This window comes from Panthera onca, chromosome B2, assembly GCF_046562875.1.
Source record: "Panthera onca isolate mPanOnc1 chromosome B2, mPanOnc1 haplotype 2, whole genome shotgun sequence".
NCBI classification, from domain to species: domain Eukaryota; kingdom Metazoa; phylum Chordata; class Mammalia; order Carnivora; family Felidae; genus Panthera; species Panthera onca.
In genome coordinates this window covers 109,877,397-109,901,447 of record NC_138343.1, presented here as the reverse complement: position 1 = coordinate 109,901,447, position 24,051 = coordinate 109,877,397, and the positions used below count along the sequence as shown (strand labels likewise).

The 24,051-nt window shown below is 37.2% G+C and overlaps 1 protein-coding gene across 12 annotated transcripts in view; it reads right to left on the bottom strand.

The window, feature by feature from the left end:
* PKIB (cAMP-dependent protein kinase inhibitor beta) overlaps positions 1-24,051 on the bottom strand; it is a 171,993-nt gene that overhangs the window by 66,053 nt on the left and 81,889 nt on the right. For 8 of the 12 annotated variants that reach the window (XM_078447258.1, XM_078447265.1, XM_078447259.1 and 5 more), the window contains one exon: positions 19,496-19,593. The exons of 3 other annotated variants lie outside the window; for them this stretch is intronic. The gene's annotated coding sequence lies outside the window, so the exon portion shown is untranslated. Of the gene's footprint in view, positions 1-10,834; positions 10,846-19,495; positions 19,594-24,051 lie in introns of those variants that run through there. One more of the 12 variants, XM_078447267.1, reaches the window with a different exon arrangement.

The following is a 24,051-nucleotide window of genomic DNA, read 5'->3' as shown; positions in this document are numbered from 1 at the left end:
CACACAGCTGAAGAAAGCTCAATAAATATCAATGCAGTTTGCTGAAAACATCAATGTAAGATCCCAAGAAACTCCTGCTTAACTGTGAGGAAGAAAAAAAGCAACATGCAGATACGCCCAAAACAAGAGACAATCCAAATACTTCTGTAATCATTCACTTATAAGTTCTCCTCATTACCAAGTCTACAAATTACCCTCAAAACAAAGCTTAATTAGCTCCAAAGTATCATCTTAACATCAGTCATTGGTGTCATTAAAAGTGAGTGACAATATTAATGTAAATGGTGATACTAAGTTAGGATGAATAGCCAACTGAAATCACTCTGAAGAAAAAACAAAACAAAACAAAAAACACAAACATTTCCAAACATCTTGGTGATGTTCATGAGAACTTCAAATGAAGAAATCACCAAGAGCAATTTAGACTCGAGTTCTAGTGGATAAAGGGAGAAGCTGAGAGCAACCACTTGAAAGCTTTGTCATTCATTCATTTAACAATGTATTGGACAACTAAAACCTAGAGGTGAGTAAAGTAGTAAATAAGAAAGGCAATATCCTACTAATTCACAGTTTTGAGTGGGGCTATGAAGGGGAAAATGAGAAGTCAAGGACAATCTAAATTAGGTGGGGAGATCAGAGACAGCACTCTAAGGCAAATTTGGTAGAGCTGCCCATGGCAAACATACCAACTGCACCATGGAGCAAATATGGGGATCACCGGTGACCTTGTCTTCACTAATAAAATGATGTACTTTTACCTACATGCCAGTTCTGCCTCTGCACCCTCAGTATCACATCTACAATTTAGGGATGCCCTCATTTCTCTTCTCTTCTATTCCGGGGAGTCGGGGCTCCTCCCTCCACCTCCTTTCCCCTTTACCTCCTCCCAGCTGGTCTCCTCTTGGCTGGCTGTATGTTTAAAGCTCTGGCTCTGAGGTCCTGCTGTGTTATGAGGCCAGGATCAGAAGAATGAGAACCAGCCAGGTGATATGTACGCATGGGGACAAATCTCAACACTGATAAGTCAGTGTGGCTAAAAAGCTTTTCTTGATGTTATAGGAGTGATTCCTTACCACAATAGCTACGCAAAATGTATTTTTCTCAAATTCAAGCACTACATTTAAAAATCTAAGTAAACAAATTTCATCTAATTCCCTATAAATTGCTTCTTTCCAATTATTTAGGAATATGTTTAAGGTCTTAGTGTTCAGTGTACCTAAAATAAAAATGAGGTTTATGCTATTATTTTCATTCTTTAAAAGAGCATTTAAAATTTGATGATATAGGAGCACCTGGGTGGCTCAGTCAGTTGAGTGTCTGTCTTCAGCTCAGGTCATGATCTCGTGGTTTGTGGGTTTGAGCCCCGCATTGGGCTCTGTGCTGCCAACTCAGAGCCTAGAGCCTGCTTCAGATTCTGTGTCTCCCTCTCTGCCCATCCCCCACTCACACTCTGTCTCTTTCTCTCAAAAATAAACATTAAATTTTAAAAAATCATTACAAAATTTGATAATATAATGGCTACAACAAGATAGTGTTTTAAATAACAGATTTACCAGATCTGTTATTTAATGGAGATAAACATTACCCTGCTCAGATTCTACTGGCACACACAATAGCTCAATAACCAACTGTTGTTTTTAGGTATAAACATTTGCAGGTGTTAAATCTGAAATTCCTAGTTAGCAAGAAAAAAAATCTAAGAATATTACATATCCGGGCAAACAAACCTCACGATACCATGAAAGACAAATTACCATCAGGGGTAGAAAAAAAAATACTAAAATAAGCACCTTCTTAGGTTTCTAAGTTTCAAAGCCCTATAGCTGGACAGAACATAAATAATTGTTTCTTTTTGAGTGTCTTATAGACAGAATCAAGCCCAAAATGACTGTGTTCCTAAGAACGTTTTTATACAGGCTAACTTTTTAAAAATTAAGATGCTTTTTTTAGCAATATAATTATTGTCTATTCTCTCTAGTGATTTACATTTTTCCCATAATTTTCATCACAATTAGTAGTTGTATTATTTGCATGTTTGTCTGTCTGTCTTCTCTGCCAGACTATTACCTCCACCATGAAGGCAGCTACCATTTCCACTTTTGTTGCATGTCCTTAGGTCCTGGTAGGCCATCATCATATCTTTATCAAATACATGGTACCTATATATAAGAATTTAAAATTCCCGAGTGGAATGCAGGAAAGGAAACATGGAGACTAACAGTTATTTAAATTCTGACCATATTAGTAGTATAAACAAAAAAGTAAACTAACAGGAGCTATATTTTTTTGTACATGAGGAAAATGAATCTAAAATATTTAGATGTCAAAATTTCTCTTCCCAATACTAAAACTGTGAAAGAGTGCAAATTTTTTTTAAAAAGTAACGTAATATATTCCATCAGGTTATGAGTAAATCAATACAGAAAAATTTAACAACTAGTGATTAGGAATAAGGCTTACGTTTGTTTTTAGAGTTTGAGGATAGAATACGAAAATGTAGGTTACATTCTTAAAATCTACAATCACACAATAATGCCAGTTGGTATTTTTATACCTTAAAATATACAACCTTAGCCTTGGTTAACAACACTGAGCATAGTAGAATTTCAATAAACATCTATTAATACAAATGATATTCTAGAGGTAAATGGTAATTATTACGAGTTTGCCTTTAGAACATGAACTATGGAGGCACAGTGGAAAGACTGGAGGAAATGTCTAGAATGACAACTCTTACCTCCACCTTAAATGTTATTTGTGTACACATTTTTATGTTCAGAAAGTAGAGAGGTGGCAACAAGAAAAATATATCTTGTGAAGCACCTACTCTGTACCATGCACTTTTCATACACATGATCTTATTCCAACATAATATTCTGAATTATCTCCATTTTTCTTTATGAAGAAACCACAGTTTGGAAAATTTAACTCGGAGCACCTGGATGGCTCAGTTGGTTAAGCCTCTCACTCTTGATTTTGGCTCAGATCATTATCTCATGATTCATGAGATGGAGCCTCACTTGGGGCTCTGTGCTGACAGTGTGGAGGCTACTTGGGATTTTCTGTCTCCCTCTCTCTCTGCCCCTTTGTTGCTCACATGCCTGCATTCTCTCTCTCTCTCTCTCTCTCTCTCTCTCAAGAAATAAATAAACATAAAAAAATTTTTCTGTAGACCTAGATTCCTTATCAGGTGACCCATGTATTCACATAACCAGGTCAGGCCAGGGAGTCACTTGGGCCTTACTATACTATACCTACTTCTCATGCCAAGGAAAAGTCCTGGGGACCTGCAGACACAATAAGACCACCTATTCTATTTGCCAACAGGAGAGTCAATACACTTGCTTTGACCCATAGCACTCCCCCAGTAAGACGGGTTAGAAGTCTGATCCTACCAAGGGTGGTGGGGGGAGCTTGGTCAGCCAGACACAAATTACTAACCCAAAATGACTGGTGTCAATGCTGTTTGATGAATGTGCGGTTATAGGTATTGGCCCAGAGGCATCTCTCATAGGAAAAAAGCAGGCACTTATCATAGAGGGCCCAAGGACTCTTGATATACCATGCAGCAGCTTAGATTAGGAGCAGGAATACCGACTCAGTGACAAATACATGTGTGAGGAAAACATTTTATGTGTCTATACATCTGAGTTTTTATGCCCCAGCTGGAGCTATGTTTCATGGGCTACTACTTGGAAAAAAGAAAGCACAGCAGTACTCCTTCAGAAGGGGGCTGCTAAGTAAGGTTGTCACTAAAAGGCCTGTAACCCTGTTAATTTTACCATCATTAACCCAGGAGATTCTAAATGGTAATGGGGCACCCGAATTGGCATCTGGATCCATGGGCGAGGCAGAGACCCAGGGACTGTGCTATATGTCAAGAAAAGTCACTACTGCCCATCCAACCACATTCCATCAAGTCTTCCACTCCTTCTACAAAGAAATAAGAAGTAGCCCCCTGTCATTTCAGTCACTTCAAGGAACTTGTTTCTAGCCCTGACGGAGACTATAGCCCAGACTCTAAAGATCTCTTCTTGCTATGCATGGGGGGGAACCAACATGAGGAGATCAATGGCCATGGAAGGCTAAAGAATTAGGTCCCCACAAACCTTTTAATGGAACAGAATGCCCCAGTCCCTACTACTGGGGTTTGGCTCAAGACCTCAATTATTGGGAAAAACTGCCTTGCCTGGTGGGGAAAAAAGTTCACCATTTTGTTGGAAGCCAAATGTGCCCAGGCCAAAGATTTTATAACTCAACCGCCCAGGAAACTCAATGGTGGGGGTCCCCAGATCACCTTGAGGCAGATCCCCACCCCTTGTCTAAAGAATGAATTTATTGCTATGAGATCACTAAGCAGATATTCTGGATTCAATGTTTTAGCTCAAGGGTTAGAAAAAGGTCTAACAATTTGCGTGTTTGGTTAAAACATGGACCAACATTAAATGAAATCAAAAAGCCAGAACTGACTGCCTCGGTATAGAAGAAATGAATAAATGTTAAAGTGGCTTATTATGTATACATGCTTACTTACCCCAGGAGGGTGCAAAGGACACAACTTTCATTATGATGTGAGAAATAGATTTGTGAGGGAATCCCCAGGTTCCTTGAATAAATCTGTGGTCACTCTTTGTAGGCCAGAAATTACAGTGGGAATTGCTGCCATTAAACTGGCATCCCTAAATACAATGAGGAAAATTGGATGCCAGGGCCAAGAGGCAGCACTTAATCACCAAAGACAAAGCAGATGTGGTTACCATAATGGACAGCAGAACCAAAACAATAATTAGAACAGCCTGACTTGCAAACAGAAACTGATGGCATTGGGTATTTGATCATGGTGTCTCTAGAAAACAGATGGGCAATTTAACACTTACCTGATCTGTACAAACCTAAGAATTCTAGGACTAGTGAGCAGAAGTCTCTCTTGAATCATTAAAATAGAGTCACAACCTCTCAATCAATTCCTCATCTTAACCTACTTTACATACCCAGAACCCTCTGAATGAAAGAGAGGCCACTACCTTTGAGAACCTGCTGTACTGACAAAAATTCATATTGTTGATCTTTCTCCCAGCCTACAAGCACCAGTGGCAGGCAGAGATGTTGTTTGGAGATTTGGCAGGCCCTGTTGGTGAATGCAATGCAAACCTTGAGGCTTTTGGAAGAAAGCTTTACCTTCCTCTGCAGATACCTACTCTCCTTTTGAGAAACAACTTCTGGCTTACTATGGGTCTTGGAAAAAAATGAACAACTAACCATGGCCCACCAAATTATCATGAGACCTGAGCTTCTTATCATGAATTGGGTGCTGTCTGACCCAGCAAGTCATAAAGCTGGGCATGCATAGCAACACTCCAGTATCAACTGGAAGGGATATATATGAGATTAGGTTCAAGCAGGCCCTGGAGGTATAAATAAATTACAGGGTGAAGTCACCCAAATGCCAATGGCCCTTACTCCTGCTACATTACCTAATCTCTACCCATCCACACCTACTGCCTCAAAAAGAGTTTCCTAAAGCTAGTTGATTGTAGAAGAGAAACCTTGGGCCTGGTTTACAGGTGCTTCTGTCTGATATACAGGTACCACTTGAAAGTGGTATACTCCCTTTCTCATAGATCTTGGAAGTGCAATGGTGAAGGGAAATCCTCCCAGGAGGCAGAACGTTGAAAGTGGTGCTAGGTGTCTATATTGCTTAGAGAGAGAAATGGCCAGAGGTATAAAACTGTCCTGGTACATAGGCTGTGGCAAATGATTTGACTGAATAGTCAGCAATTTAGAAAAAAAAAATTATTAGAAAATTGATGATAAGGAAATTAGGGGAAGAGATTATGTCAGTAGACCATTCTGAATGGGCAACAAATGTGAAGATATTTGTGTTCCATGTGTATGTTAACCAAAAGCTGCCCCAGCAGAGGAAGATTTTAATAATCAAATGGATAGAATGACACTTTTTGTGGATATTGTGCCTCTTTCCCTAGCCACTGCTGTCATTGCCCAATGGATTCATGAACAGTGGCCATGGTAGCAGAGGTGAAGATTATATATGGGCTCAGCAACATGAGATTGCACTCACTAGGCTGACTTGCCTATAGCCACTGCTGAGTGCTCAATCGGCCAGCAGCAGATACACACTGAATTCCCAATATGGCACCATTCCCCAGACACTCTGCTAGCTATCTGCTTCCATCGTGGAAGGGGAAGTGCTTTCTTCTTACCACAAGAGATATTTTGGACATAGAGCTTCTTTCCCTATGGGCAATATTTCTGCCCAAATTGCCATCCATAGATTTATAAAATGCTTTATCTGTTGTCATGATATTCCATGCAACAATGCTTCTGGTCAAGGAGTTCATAGCAAATGAAGACCAGCAATGCTCACTCACTGGTAATACCATATTCTCCATCACCCTGAAGCAGATGGCATGACACAACAGTGGAATGGCCTTTGAAGACTCGGTCACAAGGCTAGTGAGGTGGCAGTACCAGGCTGGGCTCTGGCAATATCCTCCAAGAGGCTATATATGCTCTAAATCAACATCAAATTTATAATACTCTGTCTCCCACAGATAGGATTCATGAGTCCAAGAACCAAGGGTGGAAATGGGTGTGGCACCACTCACGATTACCCCTAGCAACCAACTTGCAATCTCGTTTGATAAATAAATGCACAGTTTCTCTAGACAATATTCACCATTATAAAGAAAATCTATTAGAAAGAACCATGGATTTTCTTCTATTGAAAACAGTACTTGGAGAAACAATCATTGAAGCTTTGGAAATTCGTGATAGCCATGTTAACCAAAAATAGTGAACATCAGCCTAAGTAAGATTTACTTCAAAATGTAAGGAATAGGAAACTTTAACAGAAAGCTGTTGAAAGTTAAGCCACAGACAAAAGACTCAATTTTCAATTTTCTCTCTAGTCCTTGGAGGTAGAGGTCCTGGTTTGACGTAGAGCATTCTCAAGTAACATAAGTTGGCCAGATATTCCCCTAAATGATGATTACCAGGGAAAGGGCCAGTTCACACTTCATGTCATTTTAAGGAAATTAATTTCAGCAACTTCTGCACTATCTTTTCCATTTCAAGTAAGTGCAGCCAAAAACAACCACCTACTTGCTAATCCTCTCACTTTATACTCTCTTCTCTGGTACATGACCACTTCCTTAGGATAAATCCAAGGAAAGGAAGGAATAGTAACACCTCTATACTGTATGTTTTACTTAACTTAGGCCCATGTGAGTGGGTTCAACTGTGTGGAATTCAATATGATCTGAAGGTTACTGCAAGCCTTAAAGAAAAAAATTGCAAGGTTCATTACGTCAAAGTTGCCTTCTAACCCATTAGAAATAAAGGACGGTTTAGTAATTAACATGCTTACGTTTTTCAGACTGTCAAAAGACAGTCACATGAGTCTATACTAAGCACTATCAAAGTCAGCATCTATAAAGACCTGCCTGACTCCCTACGCCAGCTTCCCTCCAGGCCACACAACTCTCAAAGTGAGGATGTCACAAGTTCTCTTTTCTCTGAGGCCTCCCCTCTCCACCCCTCATCCCCCATAACAGAGTCTTTGCTTTAATGCCCTGGATGGTACTCCACTGCCTCCAAAATGGGCCTCTGCACTAGTCAATCCAGTTTTCCCAGGGCCTGAATTTCAGGCCCCAGTCCCAGCCCTAACCCTGGGGCCCCACTATCTGTGATCAGACCTCTCTGTTTATCTGCCTGCATATCGCCTGCTTCCAGACTCTGTGTCACCATGGCATGCCCACCTGCTGGGACACCATCTGCTGCACCTTGCTGGTCTTCCCGGACTCCGACCCCCTGCCTGTCTGGGCAGCCTCCTGTAGCTGTCATCATCCTCCCTAGATAAGAAGCCCACTAGCTCGACTGGACTTTCTCCCATCAACTGAAACAAATTCCAATTAGCTTCTTTCACTCTGATAGGCATGTCTGTCCTGTCTTTAAAAAACAAACTGATCCATCCCTCTACCAACAAGCTCTTATTCTGATGTTAGGCTGCTCTGTGCCCTACAAAATATTTCAATTTAACAGGTTTCAAGCTTAATTAAAAGAGATTGCACGTTTTTTAAACAAAGAGTTATGTGTGTGATAAGCTTAAAAAGATAGAAGCCATGTACCAATCTATACTAAAGAAACCTGACAGTATTTTCACTAATACTACAGAGGTGAAAAGCAACCATCAAATTCAGCTTTCCAAACAGCTTGCTATCTAATAACACATTTATAAAGACAGAAAATGAAAAATGAAATAAGTGACATTAACCCTTAGAAGGTAAACAAAATGTCTACACAATACAAAAAATAAGTTATAGAGGTTGTCACAGTCTATACAATTATGAGATGGATAGATATTTTGCCTAGATTTTAAAGCAATTCTTCAGTTTATGCTTGAATTTAAAACAAATGACAGGGGGGCGCCTGGGTGGCTCAGTCGGTTGAGCGTCCGACTTCGGCTCAGGTCACGATCTTGAGGTCTGTGAGTTCGAGCCCCGCGTCAGGCTCTGGGCTGATGGCCCAGAGCCTGGAGCCTGCTTCCAATTCTGTGTCTCCCTCTCTCTCTGCCCCTCCCCCGTTCATGCTCTGTCTCTCTCTGTCTCAAAAATAAATAAACGTTAAAAAAAATTTTTTTTAAATAAATAAATAAAACAAATGACAGGGGCACCTGGCTGGCTCAGTGGGTGGAGTGTGTCACTCTTGATCTCGGGGTTGTGGGTTCGAGCCCCACATTAGGTGTAAAGATTACCTAAAAATAAAATCTTTAAAAATTTTAAAATGACAAAAAAAAAAAGATCAACATTAGACCACATAGCCACTAATACTCTCTGTAGAAACAATGTTGTCAATAGTATAAGTTGAATGAGTTAAAGGTGTGTTGAAAACAAAGGCAAGAAACAAAAACTTAGAATAATACAATCTTCAAATTGGAGATACTCTTATAGAAATCAAACCCAGTGAAGTCTGACCACATGAAAATTGTACTAAACAGTCATACAGGCATTAAGAAATTTATAAATACCAGTCAATTTAATCTTCTTAATAACTCTCTAGGATAGGTACTATTTTATAGATGAGAACCCTGAAACACAGAGAGGTTAAGTAACTTGTCCCAGAACAAACAGCTAATAAATGGCACAAGCAGGACTGAAATTTGGCAGCCAAGGATTTGATCCACTGCACGTGTTCTCTCTCTGAATGGCTTACTAAGACTTACACAGCTAGATCATGGCAAAGCAAAGTATCGAACAGAGATTTCACTTCCGGTGTTTAGTGATCTGTCCATCAAATCTTTTATGTTGTTTCAATGTTTACCTAGTGTCCGAGAGACATGAAATCATATATGGTGGGCTAGTACATTGCCACAAACAAAACAGCCAAAGAATATTATAAAGTACTACTGAAATTACAATTGATGTGATATGATTAAGCTATGATATGTGTTTAAGTACTAAGAACAGACTCTTCAAACTAACATATAGAATAATTATAAATCAAGTGGCTCATGTTAGGGGGCCCCTTGGAAGTCAGCTCACACAGTTGAGCCATGTTCCACATAATATACAAATAGCATATAACCACAAACCAGACTAAACCAAAGAGGAGCCTTCATAGGTAGGCAATGTGGGTATGACTGAGGGATATTGTCCTTTTAGCCACCCTGCAGCAGCCATGCCCACACATAAGGAACTGTTATACCCTGAAGACTTTAATAACAATCAGCGGCTAAAATATTCATGAAGTCTTTCAACAATGGGAAGATATGTCATCTGAGACAAATAATAATTACCATCTCCTGTGCGGCTTTTGGACAATGATTTCACCTTTTCAAAAGTTATACCCATGACCTTTTAGGGTTGTGTTTTAAAACAACCATAAGCACTTCCCTACCAATGGATTTTTTATTTTTTATGACTATAGTTATAGTTTCTATGCTATTTACAAGACAGTATAATAGACTGATGTTAAATTAATAAAAAATAGGATATGTTCTCAAACATCTGTAAATGAGAATTTTTCAGGCTGAACTTATTTGTAAAACAATAAAATTACCATAATCTTATGAAGAATCTATTTAGGTGAAACTTGATACTTAAAACATGATAAATCTTCACTTTCAGAATGGCATTTAACTTATATAGAGTACATTAGTACTTAAATTTATTTCTAGCAGGTAGTTAATAGGTTTTATTTATCTTATAATTGTATAAAATATCTTGGAAAAACAAAAACAAATTTAAAACAAGTAAAATTTAAAAACTATTTTCAAGCCTTTAACCCAAGGAGCTATATTAGTTTAGAAGTTTAAAATGAAATAATGAATTACTTGTCCTAACTCCATGTACTATAAATGATCTAATTTGGTACCAGTTTACTATGAAGAACACCTGAGATTAAGCCTGCTTAAAGGAAACTGTAGACCTTAGTTGGAACTGAAAACCCTTGGCTAATTGGGGAGTTAGTTCTGTCTCCTCCACAATCTTGGCACACCCAAACCTTGCAGAAACAGACATGTCATGTTCATTAACTCGTCAGCTGTTAACGAGAAAACTATAGGGCAAAGCAAAGCTGACAAGTAACTGGAAAATAAATGACCTCTGGTCACCAGTGAAACCTTATTTACCTGGCCACATTCCGCTACCTATTGGGACAAAAGGAACAGAGTGCTAATCCAGTGGAAAGAAGCAATAATTAGGGTTACTTGGGCCATCATAGAAAAACATGATGGATTAAAGCCATAGTGTAATCAGCTATTCTAAAGGCAGGATATCAGGCATTTTCCTGATGAGGTGGCCCTAAATCCGTTATCTTCTATCTTTTTTAAACATAACAAACAACCTGATGAAAAGAACAATGGATTGGCAAGCTTTGTCTATTTTACCCCACACAATTGTTTCAGATTTGGGCTGGGTATTTCAAGGCCTTCCATTAACCAGCTGTGTAACCCAGAAAGTCATTTCACCTCTCACAGCATTGTTTTTTGTTGTTTTTATTTTTTTGTTTTGTTTTTCATTTGCAAGTTAATTCTTCATTGTGATTTGCCTGGGAAAGTCCTAGTTTATTTACATTTTCCTGACTTCCCATCCAGCTTAGTTTTTGTCATTTTCAAAAGGTCTCAGTGTTGACAACATAGTAAGACGTAAGTTAGTATGATGCTTTCTCTTAACTCGTCCAGCAATAACATCCTGTCAACCATGAGCCTGATTTAGGAGTAAGGGAGGCCACTAGATATGAATAGCAGATGTCTTACCAAAGAAAATAAAAATTTCACCAGGGAGGACAGAGATAGAATTATATGTAACTGCAAAGATGTCAAAAACAGTGTTGTGAAAAGCAGTGTGAAGTTAGTTTTGTAAATTTTAAAAACACAAACCAGGACTAAATATTGAAGTGGTTGCATAAATATGTGAGTAAAAGTATAAAATGGATTGGAACAATAGACACTAATTCATAGATGCTTCTGAAAGGAGGTTTAATGAATTGTAGCTTTTTATTTCTTTAAAAAGAAAGATGAAGCAAATATACAATAAAATGATAATTCTGAGAGATAGGAGTTGATTTTATTCTTTGTTGATTTTGTTCTCTGCCTTGTTTAAATGTCTCAATATAGAAATTACAGAACATGCACTACTGAAACAAAAGAAGGCGGAGCTAATCAAAGCCAGGCCTGGAAAAGTAAACATATAGAAATGGCTTGTTAATTGCAGCTGGTAAGCATAACCTGCAGTCAACCAGTCTGCTGAGCTGGTGTTACAGGCAATCACTAATTGCTTTATTGGTTCCTGTTGGCATAACCTGGCTCTAGTGCAACCACCTGAAGTTCCTCCGGCCTTCTTATGGTTGAATCGAACTATTCAATGGTTGATACCAACTACATGACTGAAACACAGGAACTGATTGCAACACAGGTACTTAGTGACAAACAAAGCCCCAGCGACTTTCAAAGTCATCCAACATGCATAAGCAGGCTCTCTTTGAACAGGTCATAGCACATTGTCCAAGATCCTTTTTGATTTAACTGGCATAGGTTGACAATATAGGTCCCTTAGAATAATTCAAAGAGCTAGAGACTGAGCTAAAAAAGGAATCTTTCTAGCTTCTAAGAAGAGATAAATACTAAGCAAATGCTAACAAAATGGAACAACTGACCCAATGTGTTTTGTAATGTTGTATGTGCTTATTATTTCTCACTGCACATTTCAGAAAGATTTTGTTTTTATAAATCCCAGGATAGGGCAAAAGGGACTTTCTACAACAGTGGGAATCATTTTTACTTGCTGGATGTTTTCAGGCAGTCCAAGTGTTCCCAGGATAAGACTCTAGGTCCCCATTATAACACTACCAGTTACCAACTGTCCTATTATAGGCTAAACATTTTTTAATTTGTTGACTTATACTCATTTTATTCAATTCTCAGTGCAGTCCTAGGAGACGTATGCTATTACTATCCCCATTTCTGTGATGTTGGAATTAGGGCTTGGAGATAGGAAATTTGGCCAAGGTCTAGGAGCTAAGTGCAAAGCTGGTGGGCCTGATTTCAAAGCAGCCATAGAGTCTCTCACTGTATTGTCTTCAGGGGAGCCCCTACTGTATCAATGATCTCAATAACAGATCCTAGAACTCTTATCCTCAGAGAGAAGTTAACTACCGGGGCGCCTGGGTGGCTCAGTAGGTTAAGCGGCCAACTTCGACTCAGGTCATGATCTCACGGTGAGTTCAAGCCCCACGTCGGGCTCTGTGCTGACAGCTCAGAGCCTGGAGCCTGTTTCAGATTCTGTGTCTCCCTCTCTCTGACCCTCCCCTGTTCATGCTCTGTCTCTCTCTGTCTCAAAAATAAATAAACGTTAAAAAAAAATAAAAAAAAAAAAAGAAGTTAACTACCAACCCTCTGTCCCCAGGCTCTTACCATCCCATAAATGAATTCCTTGTGCCACATTCTTTCCTAACGGTACCAATCTTCTGAAACCATCTCAATTACCAGAAATAGCTTATTACCATTTCAGGTAGCTATTTTTTTGATTAAATAAAAACAGGTCTTCCTCTGATTCCCATCCACTCAACCTATTCCTTCTTAATCATATAGAACAGATGATATTCCTCACGTAATTGAAGAAAGTTAGCATGTCATCCACAGGACCTCCCCAAACTACTAAATGTCAGCCGCTCCTTATATGGCTCTCTTTAGGGTCTCCTCAGATTCTGGCAGTTCACAAACCCTGGAGAATTGCAAAGTGTCTTCAGCTCTGTATCCTCAGTGCTCACAACAGTGCCTGGCACAGGCTAAATGGGGTAAGTGCTCAATAAATAATTAATGAGAAAATGAGTTTTGCAAACTCTACAAACAATAAAAGACTAGTATTTTGATCACTAGCAATTAGTGCTTTCCTCTCCTTTACAGGGGTGTCTGTTTGTTCTGCTCTTTTGTTTGTTGTTTATTTGTTTTGTTGCCCATTTTTCTCTCCAGAACTGACTGCTTCACAAACAGTTTTCTAACAATCTGCAAAGATGACAGTCCGGCTAGCATGAAATCAACAAGATTGATTTCTTTATCTTTAGGGTTGTACTTGTTCAGTTTTGTTACTCTTATTTAACACAAAATGGCTAAGCCTCTCTTTTGCTTTTATTATGGGAAGAGAATATTCTAGGGGTACCTGAGTGGTTCAGGAGGTTAAAGCGTCTGACTTCAGCTCAGGTCATGATCTCGCAATTTGTGAGTTCAAGCCCCACACAGTGCTCTCTGCTGTCAGCACAGAGCCTGCTTCAGATCCTCTGTCACCCTCTCTCTCTGCCCCTCTCCCACCTGTGCTCTCTTTCTGTCTCTCTCAAAATAAATAAATAAACTCTTAAAAAAAAGAAAGAAAACATTCTATACATTCCTTTTGGCTATCTCCAGGCCTTTTTCTGAGGATGGTCAATAATATATACATACTAAGTGTATATCTATGAACAAAAAAATGTATGTTTTAATCAATATTTTTTTAGCAGGGGTATTAGAGCTAGGGACTAAGCTGGATTAATCTTTTTTTTTTTCTTTTTCTTTTTTTTTTTTTTTTTTTTTAAGATTCAGACATTTCTAGGCATGCATCATGAGCCAGCAGGAGAAATCTGCCAAGGATATAACTGCATAAGTACCTAAATTTTTTTATAGGAAGGACACTGATAATGGCTGTTAGCCAATCCCCAGCACCAAGACCTCTAAGGCAAAAAGCCACCTATTAATAGTTCTGGCCCATGCATAAGAGAAGGAGAAAACTCTTTAGAGTTGGTAGATAAAAAGAGTTAAAAAAACAAACCTGATCCAAGAGCAATGGTCAAGTTAGAAAGAAGGGGAAAGGTGGATGAATGCAGAACATTGGGCAATTTGACCCTGGAGTCAAAAGGCCACCACAGATGGAGAAGAGACAGAGGTGGGGGGGTCCACGTCAGTTGAGGGACCACCATGGAAAGGCATGCAGCAGGGGCAGTGACCTCAGGAGGAATAGCAGTGGCCAAGAATCAACACATTGACCAAAGACACTGAGAAGGACTGAATGAGAACAGAAAAAAGATTAGGAAGTTCATGGGTCTGCTGGTTACTCTTTCTCATGAGATATTTGGGGCTCAGAGTTTAGCAATTTTTCTAATAGGGTCCAAGATAGAATATTACTGTTTTGTTAGTGTTAGTGTGAATTGTCATAGTGCAAGCTGATATTACCTGGGATATTTAAAATAAAATCAAACTTTTTTCCTTTATTTCTTTGTCTATTGATGACAATGAATTTTGCTTTCACACTTGTTCTAGGGCTCCAGCATTGAAGGAGCAAAGCTACTCTATAGGGAGATGAAGAAAACAACCTTTCTTGTACTATGTTCTACAATAAAACAGGAAATACTTCTCTCCAAATTTGATCATCATGGCATTCCTCTGCAATTATCCACTATGACATAATCCAAGACAGGAAACTGGAATGATTTCATTTTTATTAGAGATAACATTTTAACTCATTATACAAATTCAAACATTACTCAATCATATTGTCAATAACTTTTATTGAAATGAAATGCTTTGGAATATGTAAGAATTATAAAACTGTCTACCTGAAATTCCTTACTTTCCTGGATAGTTTAACTCAAATTTCGTTGACTTTTTTTAGGTGGAATAATCCTAATTTCTATGTCACTATTTGGTCATTTCTAGAGTCCAATTTTTATTTTTAGCTAAGACATACGATATAGTCACTCTACAAAATGTCTGTAATGCTTTGTGCCTACAGCAGGTGCAATACCAAATGACTACTATGCCAGAATGGGCTCTGCTTTATTAAGCCCTCAGAGAGTGGTGTATTTGTTTTTTTGTTTTTTTTTTAATTTTTTTTTCAACGTTTATTTATTTTTGAGGCAGAGAGAGACAGAGCATGAACAGGGGAGGGGCAGAGAGAGGGAGACACAGAATCTGAAACAGGCTGCAGGCTCTGAGCGATCAGCACAGAGCCCGACACGGGGCTCGAACTCACGGGCCGTGAGATCATGACCTGAGCCGAAGTCGGACGCTTAACCGACCGAGCCACCCAGGCGCCCTGAGAGTGGTGTATTTGTAATGTTAGTCAGAACTTGCTGATTTATTAATTCCCAAAAAATCAAGAAAAAATAATTTTCAAATTTTACATTATTAGGCATGCTGCTTGAATCTTTTTTCTCCTTATATGTACAGAAGTTTTAATATGTTCATTTTCAATTCTATAAAGCTTCAATTATGGTTTCTGCCCTTGATGTCATATTAGACAAGATTATAAAAGTATTCACCAATCCGTTTTATTCTAGTTATGTCTCACTGTTCTTTCTTCTTTGATTTGATAGATATTTGTATCTTGTGTGAATAGAAGATCCAAATTTACAGGATTTCCTAACATTAACCAATTATTGGAATTGTGTTCATGTAATAGTCAGTATTTTCTCCCCTAACATGAAATTCTGTCTTTATTATACATTACCTTTATGCGCTTAAATTTCTTTGGGGAATTTTCAAGCTGACTTAGTTCCTCTAAGTCTCTGTTTTAGTAAAACTTACTATACCATCTTAGTAATGGTAACTTTATAATATTTTTTAATACTTGGAAATAAAATTCCTTCTTTATTATTCTTCCTCAAAAATGTGCTTTCCCAGGCTGCCCCTTCTTCCACATGAATTTTAATAATCATTTTGCCAACATATTCCTAAAAATCTGTTTTTATTTTGTTTTCATTTTATTTTATTTACTTATTTATTTTTGAGACAGTGTGTGAGCAGGGGAGGGACAGAGAGAGAGGGAGACAGAGAATCTGCAGCAGGCTGCACGTTGTCAGTGTGTGGGGCTTGAAGTCAGGAACTGTGAGCTCATGACCAGAGCAGAAGTAGGACACTCAATGGACTGAGCCATTCAGGCACCCCAAAATCTCTGTGTTTTTAAGTGGAATTGCATTGACTTTATAAATTATTTTGGGGAAGCCAACACCATTACAACATTTGCTATTCTCATCCAGGAATACAGTATAAATCTCCATTACTGCTAATCTTATTTTGTGTTTCTCAATAAAATATTATTGTCTTCATTTAAGCCTTACACATTTAAGCCTTAATTTCTTACACAGTTTACTCATAGATATACAATATTTTATTGCTATTATAAATGAGATTTCCTCATCACGTTTTAGCGGTTATCGAAAAGTCAATGGATTTATTCACATTTATCTTTTGTATGGCAACTTAACAGCTTCTTATTCTAATAGTTCTTCAGTTAATTTTCTGGGATTTTTCATAAAAAATATAATCATTTTTAAGTGAAAAAGATGTCACCTCTTTTCTAATAATTAAAACCTTTGAGAGTCAGCATACCATATAATTTGACATTAAAGACACATGAGTTAAACCACTTGAGTTCTAATCACTTATTAGCTGTGTGACCTTGGCCAAGTTACTTAGTTTCTCTGGGCCTCAGCTTCTTGATTTATAAAATGAAGATGATAATAGTTCGTATCCTAGGATTGTGATGAAAATTAAATGAGTTAATATTTGTAAAGTATTTAGAACAGTTTCTAGCATATATAATTAAAGTTTTAAAAATGTTAGTCTTTTAAAAAATTTGTTGTATTGGCTAGAATTTATAGAATGATGTTAATTATAAATGATGAAATTGAGCACCCAGTAAGCCTCTAACATTTTTGTTTTCTTGAAATTGCTTTTTCACAATTTAATCATATCTCTCTATTCCTAAGTTACTCTGTTGTATATATGTGTTTTTTCTTAAGAGAAATAGAGTTGCATTTCAACAAATGTTATTTGGAATTCTATTAAGAAATAAAAAGTAGGAGTTTTACTCTTTATTACTATAAAATTATTTTAATAAATTTCCCAATATTGAACCACTTGTACATTCCTAGAATAAACATCATTTATTGTATTATTCTATTTTGTTGATTCCTACATCCTATGTCCAGTATTTCAATGAATTTCTGTGATTCTTTTTTGTCTTACTTTTACTAGTGTTGGGGGGGGGATTTAGTGTTATGCTTTTTTTATTAAATGAATCAGAAAAGTGTTCATCTCTTTTGTAGAGTTCATAGAATATGAGATAAAGTGTTCGGGAAAAATGTGTATTTTCAACCACCGATTATAAATACCTGATGAAAACAAGATACTTTACTTATCTAAACAGAATATTTTAGCTCCTGCCAAATCTTGCTATCCAAGCTGGTCAAGAACATAGGCTTAAGCATCAGACAAAATTAGGCTCAAATCCTAACTTCACCACCCACTGGCTAAATGTGTGCACTTGGCAAGGTGCATTATTATCACAGAGAAAAACCATTCTTTCCTTACCTTCCTCATGGAGTTTTTGTGAGGATTACAGAAGATTATAAATCACTATATACTCCACCCACAATAAAGACTCAATAAATTATTTTGTTAGTCTTAATTTTCCTTAAATACAAAATTAATGTTTACAATTTTACTTGCTATTTTTTCTTAGTATGGAGATTTTGTTTATTTATAGGGAAAGATAAGTGCTTTTGATAAAACTATTGGTATGAAATTGTTTCATAATAAAAGGTATATTTCAATTAAGATGTGTTACTCTCTGCAGTCATAAATTTAAAAGTTGACATGAAAGTAAAAATGCTCCAATAACACATGAAAATGAACGTATTGCCACTGTCTCCATGAAACTATTGTGGGTCACTAAAAAAATTTGTACTGGTTTTGAGAAAACCAGGCAATGAGCCTAAACCAAATTTAATGTCTTCCACTCTTTCCTGTTCCCTTGGAGCTTTTTGTTCTCATGGGAATCTGAGAGTGGGAGGAGAATGTTAGAACCTTCACACAGACTGACGCTTACTCCATGTTTTCTGACCTGCCATCTGAAGTGCAAGGGTGGGGGCAGGCCTCTCTCTTTGGCTGGGAGAACACAGCACTAAAACAGTGAAGTGGCCTCAAATATAAGTCCTACCAATGTAATAGAATTTTCGTGAAATATTAAGATTGCAACATGAATGTAGCCTCATTTTTAAAGGACAGAATAGGTGAATAAAAGCATATACAGATATAAATATATGTGATATATATTCTATATATACATATGAGTATATACAGAGATCTGTATATATTCATATTCACCTACACAAATGGGTATCATGTACATATATATGTATATACATATATAATCATTATCATATATATGTTATTTGTAAATATGAAATACATAGTATATACGGATATATAGATACATATCACCAGCACAAAGAAATCTGTTTCTCAAAAAAGAGTATTTCACATTTTGTCCACCAATCAGTATCATCAAGAAATATTTACTTGGGGGCACCTGGGTGGCTCAGTCAGTTAAGCATCTGGCTCTTTGCTCAGCTCAGGTCATGATCTCACAGTTAGTGAGTTCGAGCCCTGTGTCAGGCTCTGCACTCACGGTGCGGAGCCTGCTTGGGATTCTGTCTCTCTCTTTCTCTCTCTACCCCTTCTGCACACTCTCTCTCTCAAAATAAATAAATAAACTTAAAAAAAAAAGAAATATTTGCTTGTATTTACTATGGTCTCTGAGGAGATTAGAATTGACCTGACAGACCTAGTGAGTTTCTCTTCTGTTTTAAAGACTATAAATTTTAAACATTATTTTGGTAAGCTGACTTCCTCTGTTAAGAACAACTTAAACAAGCACAACTAAGAATGTAAATATCAAACCAGGCTCAGCCTCTGTACTAATCACTGGTCTCCGGCAAACACAAGATGAAAATGTCAATCTTGAATTCTCAGCATGCGTTATTTGCTATTAATCTGACATTAACAATAGATTCTACCAAGCTTCGATTAAACTGTATTGACTTTTTTTTCTAAAATAAAGACTACCACTGCACCTTTTCTTTGCTGTCCTCTGGCTTTATAGCAACAAAGATATTTTTAGGGACATCCTCAATAGCAGGATCAATGGATCAAAAGTGTACCTACTTCTATCTTTTCTGCCCCGTGTGGCCTCAATAACTTGATGGTTTCCAGCTTCCCCCAGATTTCTCTTGATCAAGTGCCTTTCAGTATACCCGTGATCCCTGAAGGAAACAAAGGGGGAAAAAGATTTATTAAGATTAACATCTCTCATTCCTTGTCTGTTTTGGAAAAGAACACATGGTTCCTTGGGCAATAACATTGTCTAACTTAACAACAAAATGCTGCACAATTTTCAAACAACATTCATTGTTATTTTTCCATTCCTCATCCTGATTTTTTTTAATACTCTTCTGATTTATAGCAGGAACAGGATAAATTTCCTTGAGTAAGCAGCTCAATACTCCCTTATAAATGAGGAGTGTGTTTCTTATTATTATTTTGTTCACTGTTCAAACTCATCAGTTGTGTTCTGAGCAATCTTTCTTCAGTTTTGTTTCTAAGACTGTGTAACATGAGCAGTCACACACATTCTTACTGAATAGTGAAATCACCTATATAGCAAGATATATACTTTTCTTCAGCTCACCAAATTTCCAATGAAAATAGATTCACTAGATGAGTGACAACCTTTCTCAAATGTGTGATTTTAAAAGCACCAAATCCCTGCAGCAGTCCATATTTGAATTCCAACGCCAAGAAGCAAAGACATTGTTTCCCCCATAATATTTGGAATTATGGAAGATAAAATGAACCCAGTAAAATTTAGTCTACACCTAATGCCTCCATATCAAGAAGTAGCTTGAAAATTTGCTGTGAATAGGCATCTGATCCACTTGCTAGGTTTTCCTATTCACACTCTTTTTAGCATTTACATATCAAAAGCCCCTATTTTAAAACTAATTGTACAGAAAACAAATTGGTTATTTTCACTTCTACATATATTCCTGACAGAGGTGGCTGAACCCAGGTCCCCTTTCACTGGGGCCGTCTACATATTTGAGCATGTGGTAAATGTTTAGTTGTCCTAGATGAGAGCACCATGTTTCATGTTAGGGAGATTACCTGTTCCTTTTTCTACAAAGTGTGGGGCCAGTATTGTCAATATTCCTATGTTTATATGTGCTGTCTAACTTTACGAGGGTTATTCAGAGCAGGAAAGAGTTCAGAGCTGTCTGCTGTTTTCTTCTCACCCCTCTTCCCCATAAACCACCAAACTCTGTCTATTTCAGGCTCAGAATGTTCCTCAGCTCACTCTTCCAATTCCATTACCATATGCCCACATCTTCCTCCACCCCATCAGTTCTTTCAGATGTTACAACATCGCTCAGTAGGCTCCCTGGTTCGACGCAAGCCTTTTCCAGTCCATATTCCACACACCATTCATGTTGGGATACTAACTGAACTTTTAATTTGTATAAAACCCAAGAATTATACATAGAGGAAATGTTTAACCATTATTCTCAAATGAAGTATCTTGTCCCCCAAATGCCAACAGCATTATGCTAGCCGTCTTTTAAGGTAGTTTTCAAATAATTTCATTACTCTTCTTTTTCCTTTGCTTCTCATATTTCCTCATAGCTTACAAGTAATCCAGCACAAGAAAGTCCAAGGGCATTGTAATAAAGGGCAGAAACAGTGATCTTAGTTCTAGTTCCAGTTCATCCAGTTCATCTATTTATCACCTGTTGACTTTGAGGAGTCATCTCCTTTCTTGTTAGGTAAATGGCAGAGCTTTGTTTATCAAATGGGGATGGAAATATTTATCTTGCTTATCTCTATAGGCTGTTCTGGGAATCAAGAGTGATCACATACAATAAAATACCAAATATGCAATACTATTATTACCCTCCCCGAAGAACTGCAACAATAAAAAATGTGCTTCTTGTGTGTTAACTCTAGATTCAGATTGGGATCCTAGAAAAGGTAGCTGTGATCACACTTTTAAGTCTTGCAGCTTCCTTCTGGGACTATGATGCTCTAAAGGGTTTTGTTTGGGCTTCCAAAGTGGGGGAAAATACCAAAGGAATCATACTCTAACATATTTGGATTTCTAAGACATGCTGAATCTAAAGAGGAAAGAAAAGGAAAAGGGGCTCAAAACCGTGACAAATTTTAATTGGCTAAAACTACCATAACTGAAATAATCCAACTGTCATTTATGGCACAAATGTTAGTGCAGTCTCCTAAAAACTCAGATAATTACTCCATACATTACTGGACACTTTCAGATACGAAATATATGCCTATTCTCTATCATTCTGTTGTAGGTTTTAACTGGAGAATGTGGAATGTGTATAACAGGATGACTTTGTTTTGCTTCTAAAGAGAAAATACAAAATATCAACCCAAATATCATTTCATATATAAACAGCATTGTAGCCTCAGTTCAAGGAAGTGTATATTTTAGACTTAAAAAAAGGATGGGGAGATATATTTGAACTCATGCATCTAAACAAACTAAAGAAAGTGTAGAAATTAAGTAAAGCAAGAGAAGGGCAGAGTGATAGGAATAAAGACCACAGCTATATTTTCTTAAAATTGGGTGAAATGAATGTTAATCAGAGTTCACAAAGTCTAAATTCTCCTTTGAGTTGCATAGATACAACCAAGTAAATAAAATAACTCTCAATGAAGTATAATTGTATTTGAAATTATTGTCACATAGTAAGAAGGATCTGGAAGTTTGTTTCTTTATTCATATAGATGCTCAAAATCAATACTTAATGAGTACCTTCCATACATGAGACTTTGCACAAGATGTGATAAGATGTACTGGTTTGAACCTGTTGGCCATATTGGGCTAGAAACAAATGCCAAAAGAATTGCACCAACAGCCCACATAGAAACCACCTGGCTCTTCTGCCTACAATGTACATCATCCTTTGCTCTCAATTAGCAGTCTCTAGGCCATCCTTAAAGGATCCCAACTCAAATGCTGCTTCCCTTGTAAAGCTCTTTGGAATTGCTCCAGTTTAAGACTAATCATAATCCCTGCCACTAAATCACTTTGTTCATAACTCTCCGATGCACTAATCATGGAAGGTATGCCTTACGGCTCTGTGTGTAACAATCTTCCTTAGCAGCCTGTGAACATCTTGAACGGCAATGTTTTATTCATTCATCCATGGGACTTAGCACGACATACTGTAAGTACTCAGGTAGTGATTACTGAATAGAAAGTTCATACATCTTTACTTGCAGGAGCAAAAGATGTATCATAACTTTAAAACCAAGATTTGCAAATGTTTTATGTTCACTTTTGCTCTATGCATTTCTTTAAAAAATGAATTTATACCATGAATTTATACTTTGGTGGAAATATGGAAAACTCATGTATTCATGTATAAAAGTCTTCACAGTAAAATTAGCATTATTCTATTCAAATTCTTCTATTTGTTCTTGTTTCTCTCTCGTTAACTCAACCTATTCTCTCCTATTTTTCCTACTATATATGCTTGATTTCTATAACAGTTTTTAAACCAACTAGCCAAATCCTTGACTACTATATTTTCAAAAGTTTTGGTAGCTATCGCACATACATAAAATTGTAAATAACCTGTTTCATTCATTCATTCAGTCAGTCAGTCAGTCAGAAAACAGTGTTGTCTACCACAAGGTAGACACCACGGAGGAAACACAGACCGTTTCAGGAGACAGAAGGTTACAGCTAGAGTAGTTGATAAGAAATACATATAAATGACCAAAATCAAAATTCAACCTAAATGTCACATTTCTACTTTATCTGAAATTATTAATTAAACAATTTTTGAATGAAATCTTAGTAGCTGAAAAATGAATTAAGAGGAACTGATGAAAATGACAAAGAATCAGATATATTCATGTTTCCCATGCAGTTAATACAAATAGTTAAACAGCCAGCTGTCTTCTTAGATTCAAGTCAATATCATAAACATGTGTAATAGGCAAAGTAAAAACAAGTTTTCTAATTAAAAATGTAATGCCAGCATTGTACAACTGCCTTTATTATAGGAATTTGGCAAACTTGACCAACTTTGTCCTAAAAATATTGACAAACTTTGCTCCCATAATTCCACTGTGAAATTCCCTTGACCTGTCAGGTCCTCTGGATAATTCTCTTTTTACTTTGCTGTTGGTGTTGCTGCTGCTGCTGGGACAGAAATGAGACAAAGAGGTTTTAACATTTAATAAACACGTGTTCTATGTCATGAGCCTTGCTAGACACTTAGCATTTTCTTCCATTTAATCATCACAATTAATCTACTACATAGCAGACTTTTTTCAAAGCTTAGAGATGGTGAGATACCTCCCTAAGGTCACATACCTAATACGTCACAGAGACAGAATTCAAATTCAGATCTGACTCTAAAGCCTGTGATTAATCCACTATGCATCATGATGCCTCACTATATTCTTGGGACTACTGACCTAGCTTCTATATATAACTTTTTCCCTATATTATTTTTCTTTTATGACTAAACAATAGTTATTGTTTTGCTTCAAAGCTCTAGGAAATACCAATTTTTTGGAGGATTGATTCAAAAATAATTCACTTATTCATTTCCTCTCATTTTTCTTTTAACCACTTCCCATTCCTGCATATCTCATACCAAAGAGAAACAACTTTAATGCTAACTGCT